This window comes from Medicago sativa, chromosome 4, assembly GCF_051527215.1.
Source record: "Medicago sativa cultivar Bolivia chromosome 4, Bolivia_mono, whole genome shotgun sequence".
Taxonomy (NCBI): domain Eukaryota; kingdom Viridiplantae; phylum Streptophyta; class Magnoliopsida; order Fabales; family Fabaceae; genus Medicago; species Medicago sativa.
Genome location: NC_140752.1, coordinates 71,458,305 through 71,470,690, shown reverse-complemented (window position 1 = coordinate 71,470,690; position 12,386 = coordinate 71,458,305). Strand labels below are relative to the sequence as shown.

At 34.5% G+C, this 12,386-nt stretch overlaps 1 pseudogene; it reads right to left on the bottom strand.

The window, feature by feature from the left end:
- Nucleotides 1-792: 792 nt before the first annotated feature.
- On the bottom strand, nt 793-8,043 carry LOC146931487 (glucan endo-1,3-beta-glucosidase pseudogene; annotated as a pseudogene).
- Nucleotides 8,044-12,386: the final 4,343 nt, after the last annotated feature.

Genomic DNA, 12,386 nt, shown 5'->3' with positions numbered 1-12,386 from the left:
TGAAATCAGAGTATAGACTTTAGATTTGAGACGACCGAAGCCAAGTAACGATCAGATTTAGACGACGGAAAACGATCCAAGCTAAGTTGATCGGAGATCCAGCCACCGGACACATCCTAATTTATGGCGGACGGTGGCAGTTGCGATGGTGCTATTGTAGTTGGGGCATGGCGGTTACAACAAGGAGAGAGGACAAGGAGGTGGGGACGCGCAAGAGAGAGGTTGTGCAGGGAACCGACACGTCTTCGGTGGCGGTGGCCGACGGAGGGAGGCGGATGTCGGATGAACTAAGGGCAGTTAGAGAGAGGACATGGTGGGAGAGAGTGGTCTGTTGTTGAAGGAGAAAGAAGAAAAGGAAATAGAATAAAAAAAATGGGTTAATAGGTCTTTACCCCCTGTAATATAGGTCATTTCCGGTTTTCCCCTTGTAAAAAAAAACATTGTTTTGATTTACCCCCTAATAGGCCAAGCAAAAACGAAAATTTCTTTAAAAAAAAATAAAATTGGTTTTTGTTTGTCCTACTAGGGGGTAAATCAAAACAATTTTTTTTACAGGGGGTAAATAAAAAAAAATTTATAGGGGGAAAACAGGAAATAACCTATATTACAGAGGAGTAAAGACCTATTAACCCAAAAAAAATTGATATTTTGAGTAACAGTGAAATAGTATACGTTGTCCCTGTGAGCATAGCTCAGTTGGCAGGGACATGCATTGTTATATGCAGGAGCCGGGTTTCGAACCCCGGACACCCCATTTATTCTCTTTGAAAAAGGAGAATTCTAGCCACTAGGCTACCTGGACAAAAAAAATAAAATAGTATATGTTGTCAAATATGTGTTATAAATTTTGTGCCCAGTTATCAATCCTCAATAATAATGAATACAAGACGATTTCAATAATGAAAGTCTGGCAATAAATTAAATGCCAAGACTGCAGAAATACAAGGCGGAGTTTCTTCGTTCCATATGGAATCTAAATTCCTAAGAACATATTTAGCTAAATAATGAGCAGCTTGGTTGGCTTCACGCCTAACATGCAAAAAATTTAAACTACAAAAACTACCCTTAAAACTAATACAATCTTGAATAATAGAACCAACATAGTTGGGAGATTGTTGGTGAGCATTCAACGCTGAAATCACATTAGAAGCATATGATTCTGCTATAAGATTCAAAAAAGACATGTCTTTTGCAAATTCTAATCCCTTCCGCATAGCTAAAGCTTCTGCAACCTCTGAATCTGGTAATGAAAAGACTTGCCAGGAACTAGCACCAACGACAACACCTTCATTATCTCTCACCACAACACCAATACCACACTTGTCACCCTCTATCGGACCTGCTGCATCAACATTAAGCTTATAGAAACAACTATAAGGAGGTGTCCAATGAACATCAGATATTGGCAAAAGCGGACCCCCTCTTATTGTCTCCACCAACATCGTACTAGCACTCTTAAAATTCCCAATAGATCTTTGTGCCTTTTGAACAGTGGCAGCCACATCAACATCAGTCCCCTCAAAACATTTCTTATTTCTAGCACACCATATCTCATAACACAAGGCCAAAACATGGACTATAATATCCTCATTGACATTAATAATATTTTCCTCCAACCACTTGTGAAAAGGAACGTACCTTGCATCATGCGAATTAAATACCACACCTAAAGAGGAAGCAAACCATATCTGCTTTGACCAATGACACTCCATAAAGAGGTGTGAAATTGTCTCATTATGTTCCCCACAAAGAGCATATGCTAGTCAGCTTAGCTAAGGAAAGGTTATAAATTAGGGTGGCTAACACATCATATATTTTGTAACTTTTATTGTTATTATTTAACAAATCACTCTCTCGCAAACACAACATTTACAATTTTTTTTTGAAGGAACAACATTTACAAATTTTGTTTACCGAAAAGATTCCATTAGTAATTCCATGGGAAAATGCTACTTCTCAAGAAAAATATCTTCAAGAATTTTTCAAGAAATAGTTGGCAAATTTTAATTGGATGATTTATTTGTCCACTTCCTATTTTTCAGCATTGTGGCAAATAGTGCATTGTGATGGGCTATTCTTTATTCTTGAAGAATTCTTGATGTTATTTTTCTAGAGATATAGCATTGCTCAATTCCATGTCATTGGATTTTAATAAAATTCATTTATTTTAATATAATATATTAAGTGGCTCTATGATGATGAAATTTGGTAAGTGTATTAAGCTATTTTTAAGTAATGAAGTAGTAAGTAAAATCACCTCCACAAATATTGTTGTTTTAGCTCGGCAACTGCGTTACTTATTAAAACAAAAAATAAAATGCAAAATAAATAAATAAAAGTAGTAAATTAAGGTAGTTTGCAAATTTGATTTAATTGCTCAAAGCATCAATGATTTAGTAACATCGTTTGATTGCGGAATTTTAAGGGCGGTTGAGATTCTTCGAATCTCCTCTATTTCCTTGTTGAATTAAAGACAAGTAAACATTCAATTATGAGATAAGGGTTCTATTTAAGTGATGAATTCGTGAGATTGTTACGTCCCTCTAGCTATTGAGTTTTCCCGGATGATCACATTAAGATTATACACAACTCTAAGGGGATTGTACAGAGTATTAGAGTGGATTCTTACTCTCTCAGAGGTAATTGAAACATAAAAGAATTGAAATTCATAAATTGTCATCTAAAGGCTCCAACTTCGTCTATGAATCGTAGAAGTTCATCACATACCATTTCTTAACTTAGTAGTTCTACATACGAGCAATCATATCTCGTCTATCTTACCAAGGGGAAAGGATATAATTTATTATGCAATGTTCGAAAAAGTATGACAAGAAGTATTTTCTGAAACCTCCTATTTATAGGTTCGATTGATGTACCTAAGTATGTCACATTTATAGGTTCGATTGATGTACCTATGTATGTCACACTCCCTACCACTGTCAAAAACATTATGACATTTGCATAAAAAGATTAAATAGATCTCATAAGATAACTGAATAAAATACTTGAATTAAAAAGATCCAGCAAACAAACAATGTTCATCTTAGAATCCTACACAATTAGAGCTTAGTTACCATAAAGACAAATTACAAAAGAAATATAACATATACTGTAGAGAGAAGAAAGTTGAGGAGATAGTCCTCCCTTGATGCTTACCTTCCTCTTGAACCGTTTCGTTCTGAATGAATAATAGTGCATGAGAGGAATATAATTGTATTTACAGGCTAAATTCCGAGTGAGTTTGGGCTGAAAATCTACCCCTTTTCCCCAAACCCGTAACTAAAAACAGCAAAATGTTGTTTTCCTCCCAAAAGTGCAAGCGGACCGCACGTGGAAGAATGCTCCTCGTGCGTGGTGCCTGAAACAGTGCATTTTATGCACTGCTTTGCACACCCGGGGCGCACAGGCTGATGGCCGGGGCACATGGCACCTTCTCCTAACACATTTTTGCCATTTTCTATGTCTTTTTGAGTGTTTTCTTCCTTAAAACTTGACTTGGGACTTGAAACAAAATTTCTCCACTTTTTAATGTCTCTAGAGACCTCTTGAATCTTCATCCATTGTCTTCTCAATTCTTCATAAGATGATTTGCTTTGCTAAATTACATGATTTTATAGTGAATTACATTAAAGACACCAAAAAATTGCTTGATTTCAAGAAAACTAAAATTGCATGACTTAATATGAAGCATCCTTTTAAAAGTTGAATTTCTTTATCCTTTTCTTCACAACAATGGTGGCGTGAAACTATCTCTTCCATTTTGGTCAAAAGTTAAATTTTCTATCCTTGTCTTTAAAATTTTCCTCTTAAAAGACAAAAATTGGACAATAAGTATGTTGACTAATGCTATCAAGCATCTTTCTTCATTTCTTCTCCTTTTTCCATTTCCATGTAAGTAACACAATTTTAATTTGGCATCATCCTCATTCAATAAAGAACCTAACCTAATTTTTTTAGTATAAATATCAACGACATATTCAAAACCAAAGCAAGAGAAGGGAAGAAAAAGAGGGGAGAACTAAAGAAAGGAGAAGCCATAACCAAAGAAAGGGGTCTCCACCATCACTTCATACATCTATTTCCCGTAACCACAAACAATCAACAAACAACTAAGATTTAGCACAGAAACGTAGCTAGCACACCATAACTCCAATAAAAACTAGCCACCATACTCTTGTTCATTTTTAAGCACCGTGTAAACTCATCATCTTTATCACCATGTGAAACCATATCACCATATATATAGTCCATAACTTTGAGCCAACCCTCTTTTCTAAACTACGCCTTCATCATTCAACTTCCAAGGCGTAAACTAGAAGCTTGAGAACCCTACTACACTATGGAATGTAAGACAATGATCATAGAACTACTTGATCAGGACAAATCCCTCTGTACCGTCACACCAAACTCCGCAATTGTTATCAAAAGACAATACCAAAAGCAAAGGAGGGATATGATAAAGATAGAAGCAGTGGTGTGAAAAATATATGATTCACTATACTATACGAGTAAAGTGAACCACACTGAACTATAAAAGACCAAACCAATTAAATGGTTTATGAGCTGAACCACAACTTTGAAAAAGTTAATTACCAAACTTTATTAAGAGAAATGGTTTATGATCTTTAACCAAAATCATGTTTTTACTCAAATTTAATAAAACACCGTAAAAATAAAATATAAATCAACTTCCAAATATTTAAAAAATATACAAATAGCCTATAATTTCTTCTTCAACACGAGTGAACCCTAAACTCCAAGTCTCTTCGACTCAATACCTGGAATTTTAGCCCCAAAATACATTTCATGTTTGTCTCACTATCTCCGACGATAGGGTCATCTCTTCTTGCAGTTCTTCTCTTTGTGCGACCTTGCACGACCCTTCTTGGGTGTTATCCATAGTCTCCATGAACAACCCATACTTTGGTGACCTACGTTCATTATTTAATTTCAGTGTGTTGGTTTTCATCCCCTTCATGCGAGGTAGCTTGTTGTTCTTTATCCCCTTCGATATGATTTCAGTTCTTTCATGCATTTCTTTTGTATTAATCTTGTTTTCCTTTCCGAGCAATGCTATATCTCTAGAAAAAAAACATCAAGAATTCTTCAAGAATAAAAAGCAACCAATCACAATGCACTATTTGCCACAATTCAAGGAGGTGTGGCTGAAAAATAGGAAGTGGACAAATAAATCATGCAATTAAAACTTGCCACATGTGTCTTGAAAAATTCTTGATGCTATTTTTCTAGATAAATAGCATTTTCCTTCCTTTCCTAATTGCTAATTTTGCAGATGCATGAGTTTGTGTGTAGTTAATTTTTCAACCTGGATTGTTTAATTGTTGGTTTCTTTTATATGCATGTTTTTTCATGATTTTTTTTTTTTACCAATATATATATTTTTTCTAACTACTTTTCGCTCTACAATCCAAGTCAAATGAATTCTTACTTACACGCTTTACTATTTGATTTTTTTTATAACTTCGTCTTAGTTGATATATTTTATTCAATCGTTATATAAATACAATATGTCTTATTTACTCTTTATTGTCTACTGGCTTAAATATGTTATTCGTCCCTGCAAATAGGCGTCGCTTAAAATTTCATCCCTGCAATCGCTAATCCTTTTTTTTTGCCCTTGCAAAGTTTAATCAGTTAAAAATTCGTCCCTTGACCAAGTTAATGACTGCCACGTCATCAAATTAACAAAATGGCATGGGAATTGACGAAAATACCCCTGGCTTATTTTTTTTTGTTTTTTTTTTCCTTAAAAAAAAAATTCAGTTTTTTCCCGAATTTTTTTTTATGATTTTTTCCCAAAAAATTTTCAGTTTTTTTCCGAATTTTTTTTTTTACTTTTAATTATTTTTTCAGATTTTTTTAATTTAAAAAAGAATTTTCAAAATTTTGAAAAAAAAAATTTTTGAAGGAAAAAAAATATTAGTCCAGGGGTATTTTCGTCAATTCCCATGCCATTATGGTAATTTTGATGACGTGGCAGTCATTAACCGGGTCAAGGGACGAATTTTTAACTGATTAAACTTTGCAGGGGCAAAAAAAAAAGGATTAGCGATTGCAGGGACGAAATTTTAAGCGACCCCTATTTGCAGAGACGAATAACATATTTAAGCCTTGTCTACTTTCCAAACTTGAAAACATAACATAAGAGAAAAAATATTGAAAACATAACATAACAGAAAAAAAATATTTTTAATTTTGGCAATAAATAGATAAACAATCGTTAAAAAATGTGCGTAAAGAAACCAAAGTATGAAACAATCCGACACAGATTAATTTGAAAAATTAGCAATGAGAAAAACAAAATAAATCGGAAGGAAATGTATGAAAGAACATAAATCATATCGAAGGCGGTGAAGTACGGCGAGCTACCACACACGAAGGGGATGAAGATCAACACGATGAACGTTCAACAACGAAGGGGTGAATGATCATATCTAAAGTATATGGGTTGCACACAGAAACGAGGTTGCGTACAGAGATAAGATCACACTAGAGAGAGGTCACACATGGTTAGACGGCCATCCACTAACCATTAAGACGGCCATCCACTCTCGGACCCAACTATCTTGACATTGTAACCTCCAACTTTCTCAAGAGCAGCGTATACTGTATCTAACACATAGTCACATAATTCATCTGAGAGCCTGAGAACCGCGAACCGGTTCGCACGAACCGGTTCGCGGTACTTTCACGAACCGGTTCGTTAAAATTCGCAAGGAAATTCGTTCAAAACGACGTATCTAGCGAACCAGCTCAAAAGACTAAAGAAAGGAAAAAACTTCGACTAATTAACTTAATAGAAAAACAAATTCTCGCCAGTAAAGAATTCACTGGCCCCACCCATTAAAGAAGGGAGAAAATTCCCTGGCCCCACCTATTAAAGAAGGGAGAGAATTCACTGGCCCCACCTACTAAAGGCATGGGAAGCGCTTTCAACTCAATGAAAAATATGCGAGGAGGGTGCTCTATTTATAACTTTAGCTTTTCATTCCATGTTGCTAAGTAGTCGATGTGGGACTTAGCTCATTTTATATATCTCAGTGCTTTCATATCAGTGAGGTTCAACTAGTATATCTCATATTTTTGTAAAATAATTTATCAGTGAGGTTCAACATGTTATATATTTGCTTTGTTTGTTTTATATTTTTAATTAATTAATTTTGTTATCCATAGTATACCGATTATTATATTTGAACCACGAACCTAAGCGTACCGACTCTGTATACCCCCTCACGTACCGAATTCTTTTAAAGTTGCGAACCGCGTACCCGAACCCGTACCACGTACCGAAGCGAATTGCGAACCGTGTGACTATGATCTAACATGGCATCAAAGAGGTTGTTGTACCCAACTTCATTGTTTCCTTGTTGATCAAAAAGAGCATAGCCAAGAGAAATGCTTTGTTTGTTACCAATATAAGCGAAGTAGGATACACATTGGCAAGAAGTGGTGCTCCATTGTTCTTTAGGAAGTTTATTATTGGTTGTATACGGTTTTGCTTGGTCAGTGAAAACACCATCATTGGGTGGATATGACTTACCAATCAATGTCATGTCGATTGCTGTTGAGACCTTGATCTGGCCTTGTAAATTTGCTGATGAAATTGCATTTTGAATGTTTTTCAAGGCAGGGAGAATGGACTGAGCGGCTCAGTCTGAGCCTCATTGTCAAGATGGTGAATTCCATTTTCAACAATGATGTACTTGCTTTTTACATCTTGAGCATATGGTGTCACATATTTTTTGACCCACTTTGTAGCTTCACCGGCATCTGTAAGAGAAGAAAGGGTTCCCTTGGCCACATCAAGGATCAATTCAATGTTGGAACCTCTAAGGGCTTGTAGGACTTCTTTATCTGGGTAGTATATACGCATTTTGCCAATGCCTTCTGATTTATATAAATCTACAACTTCTTGTTTTGATGGTAGATTATTGCCATTCATTCCGTAACAAATCCCTGTGGATTGTGTAATAATGAACTAATTGTAAATCATTCCAATTTCTTTTAACAAAAAATATAATATTTATAGTTTGTCACGGGAGAAAAAATTTGTTAGCAAATTATACACCAACCTCATTCTTCATACTCTTTCAGTCTCATAACCCATTAGGCTACACATTCAGAAACTTAAGTCTTCTATTAATTAAACTAAGTATATACACAATAATGATCCAAAGTGGCGACGTGTTAAAATTTTATCGAGTATTTTTTCGCTAAAATATTTTTTCTTTTGTTCCCAATTTTTATATAAATATATATATATATATATATATATATATATATATATATATATATATATATATATATTTTTAAAAAATTGTGATTTAGTAGACATTTTTTGAAAGGGATATTACCAGACATGTTATTCTTCTATCTATACACGATTATAGTAAACAGCTGTTTCTATTAAAAAATATACGAATTTGCCTTCATTGATTGTATTAGGCAAAATGTTGATTGATATAAAATAAATTGCAATCAAAATACTAAATATATTTTAGCCCATTTGTCAATAAAAAAAAAAAAAATTTAGCCCAGTTTATTACCGATTAGTTTGAATTATACAGCACCCATCATTTTTCCCTTCATATATATATCTCTACGACTACAATCTCAATCTCTCACCAAACCCTAGTTTTTCCCCCTCCTTTTCTTCATCGATTTCCTCTTCTTTTTCCTTCAATTTCTCCTCCAAATGGACCAAACCCTCATCTCACACTCGTCTCCAGGTATGTTTTTATGATGATTAGGGTTTAAGAAGATTGGTTTTTAATTTTTTTCCTTTGATTATTGGTAGCAGTTAGTTGTGACCATATATGTTTTCTTTCTCTATTTTTTCAGTTACTCCTCAGGCTCAATCGTCCAGGATTAGAAGGTAAGTCCTTAAATTCTTGCTTTATTATTTCATTAGATTAGTTGTATTGTGTTGTGTTATGCTGATACAAATATTTTCATCAGATAGATAGATAGATAGATAGATAGATAGATAGATAGATAGATAGATATATTCTGTTCTGAATGTTAATTGATTGCTCTCTCCCCCCGATGTTGTCCAGCAAAAATGTAAAAGGCAAAGTCTCTGAATTTCGCCATTTAGGTACATCTATATTTACATACATTTTTCAAGTGATTGGGGTTTTAGAACATTTTTATTTTTTATTTTTTCCTTTGATTATTGATAGTTGTTACCACCATGTGCACTGGTCTTTCTTCTCTTCCGGTTGACATGACCAAGAAGATGAAGGAGAAGATCAAGAAGAGCAAGAAGAAGAAGAAGAGAATGTAAGTCCTCTCTTACTTCCTTCCTTATTTTGTCTCTCTATTCATCCAATATTATTGCCATCTTCTTTTTTGTCTTCATTTCAAACTGTAGAAGTCTTTGTAACTCCTCAAACCCTTGTTTTCATAACTTATGCAGGGACCTAATCCAGATTTCCGTGGATGTTTCAAGCTACACAGAATTTCATAGTTTGCTTGATCAGTATGTGACTCAGGGACGTGCACCAGTCTCTTTCAACATATCCGAAGATGTGGATTCACCATCCTACGATAAAATTCTGAAGGAACTAATAGCTAGCATCAAAAAGTCGGGACGACATGACAAAATTCAACATCCGAGATATCACACGCCAATGCCGGTCGTGCCTTGTTGCACCCCAGAGGAGATGAAAAATCTTTACAATATGCTATTGGCCATTTTTGGATGGTCATTATTGGTACTGAGTGTGGGGTTTGCCCGAAGGCACAAGGAGGAAACTACTGGCTGAGATGCACAGATTTCAGTCAGAGGCTGGGATTATGGCAGCAGTTTTTGATTAGTGGAAACGACGAACAACTATACTTGTTGCCTTGCTTAAAGACTATAGTACTACTTATTTTCTTTTCATTTTGGTGTTTATTGCTTTATTTTGGACTAGTCTTTGATTTTAATGCTCCTTGTCTTTGCAACTTATTTCTATGTGTGAATGCTTTACTACTCTTAGAGTGATAATTATAAATCTTTCAGCTAGCTCTAATTTACAAATTATGATAGCATAAGTTAATGTTTCAACTAAATTATAATAATCCTATAATGTCATGTAGTTGTTTGATAGTTACGAATATTATTCCTTTTACTTGCTGATGAAGCAACATAAATATAAACTTGAATCACCGTTTAAAAAATTCTTATGGGGTGGGGGAGAGGATTTCAAGAAAATAAATTTGGTTCGATGGGTTCTGTGGGCGGTTTTTTTATCTGTTTTTTTAAGTAGATTTGTGGAAGTTTTTTGAGTTGCAGCTGATTCTGTTTTTTGTTAGGATCTGTCTGGAAGTTTAGTGTTGTTAGGAGGATATGGTGTTTTGTGGAATTGGCTGAATTTTAAATCAAATACTGTTAAATTTAGTTAACTTAAAAACAAAAAATTGAAATCATGTCACTCCACATTAAAATCGTTTGTGATCTTTTTATCAGCCACGGTTTTGAGTGTTTTCGACGTGGTTTGGTTATTTGTTTTTGGGTTAGTTTTTACTCACTGCTTTTGTTGTTGTTCTCTTCTTCTATTTGTGGGTATTCTATTCTTTGAAAGTTCTTATTTATTTGTGTATTTTACAATTGCCCTTGCTTGTTATAATTGGTGACAGAGAGTCAGAGACGACTCCCTAGCAAAGTGATTTTTTCTTCCCTTTCGATGTGATGAACTTAATTCACTAACTAAGCATTATTTACTCTGTCCGTGTGAGTATTGATATGCTACCTCTCTAGGATGATTTTTCTTCAATAGCCTCTCCAAGCCTTATGAGTATTCTTCTTGAAGCCTCTCTAGACTAACATTACTAGAAATCCTTTCTATTTTTCTCAACAAATCTTGGCCACTGCCTTGTTGCGAACTTAATTGTTTTATTGTCTCTCCAGACTCTCCTTTTGACAAAGATTGGTTGTCAATACTGATAGAGTACATGAATGAGTTTGTATCTGAAAGATAGAACTCTCTTCGAGAGGATATTAAATACAATCCTATATCAATTTTAAGTGTTCAACGACAATTTGATCAATTTACAACATGATATAATGACACACTTCTGAGTGGATTCACAATTAAGCTTGAGATACATATTCATGAATTTTTTTTCTTCTTCAGATTTTGAATATATGAATTTGCCTTTTTCTTTCTTCCTTTCTTTCATGGATGTTCCGTACGTAGAACTATCTCATGATACCATACATCAGGTGGTATTTGATTGGACTTGATTTTCTTTTCAGCTAGATACCATGATCATTTTAGGACAATTGATCCTTTTGATCAGAGACCTTTGATCATTGGTCCTTCAACCACCTCTTCAATTTGAATAACTTTGCTTTATACCGATGAAAAAACTATCCATTGTGAAGGATATCCAGCCTACTGATAATACAAACTTGAGTTGAGTTTCGCTACCGATGCAAAATTGAAGAATTTTGCAAACTTAATTCACCTTTTTATTCCAATCCCTAGAGAAAAATGAAATAGTCTTGCTGGTTAGGATATTCAACTCAAATCCCGTAAGAATGTAACTTGAGTTTCGCTACCAATGTGAGGACCTTGTTGTTGAACAATATGCAAATACGTATGTCGGCTTCATCTGAGTTTTGACTCTTTCTCCTATCTTAGGGAGCTTGAAAGACAACTCATCTAGAAAAGTTATATATAAAAAAGTTGCAACAACAATTTTTTTTTTTGGATTAAGTAATCTAGTGGATAGACTCACATTTTAAAATGAAGTTGTGTTTGTGCTAATTTAGTTTTGGAATGTGATCTACTCTTGATTTGCACAAGTACAAATGTGAAAAAAGTAATAGTTTTGATGAGCTGTTCTTGTTTATGATTTACTCTCTTTATTTGCGTTTTACTTCATGTTTTTAGTCTATCTATTGTATGTTCAACTTAAGGTTTAATACTACTAGCATATTCTGTGAAGATTGAATAGGTGGATCTATACATTACTAACTTGGTAATTGCTTCCATAAAAACAATTGGATCATGTCATATTTTTGGCAAAGGAGGCTGGAGCTGCTTTAAATTTGATGAAATGCACAAATTCTACTACAAACTTTTTTCTAAAAAAAAAGTTCCAATGCAAACTTATTATTTTAAATTTTTTAACCACTACAAGAAAACAGTGTTTTAGCGTCGGCCTAAAACCCACTCTAACAGGGTAAAAACCGACGCTAACACTGAATTAGCGCCGGATTAGCATGGGTACAAAATAGAAAAACCCATATTTAAATGCAGCCCGCAAGCAAACGTCTCTAAAAAACTCGCTACTTGTTGTGCGATCGACCTGTAGCATGGGTACTTTGCTAGTAAGAGACATGGAAAGAACAACATGTGAATACATGACACAAT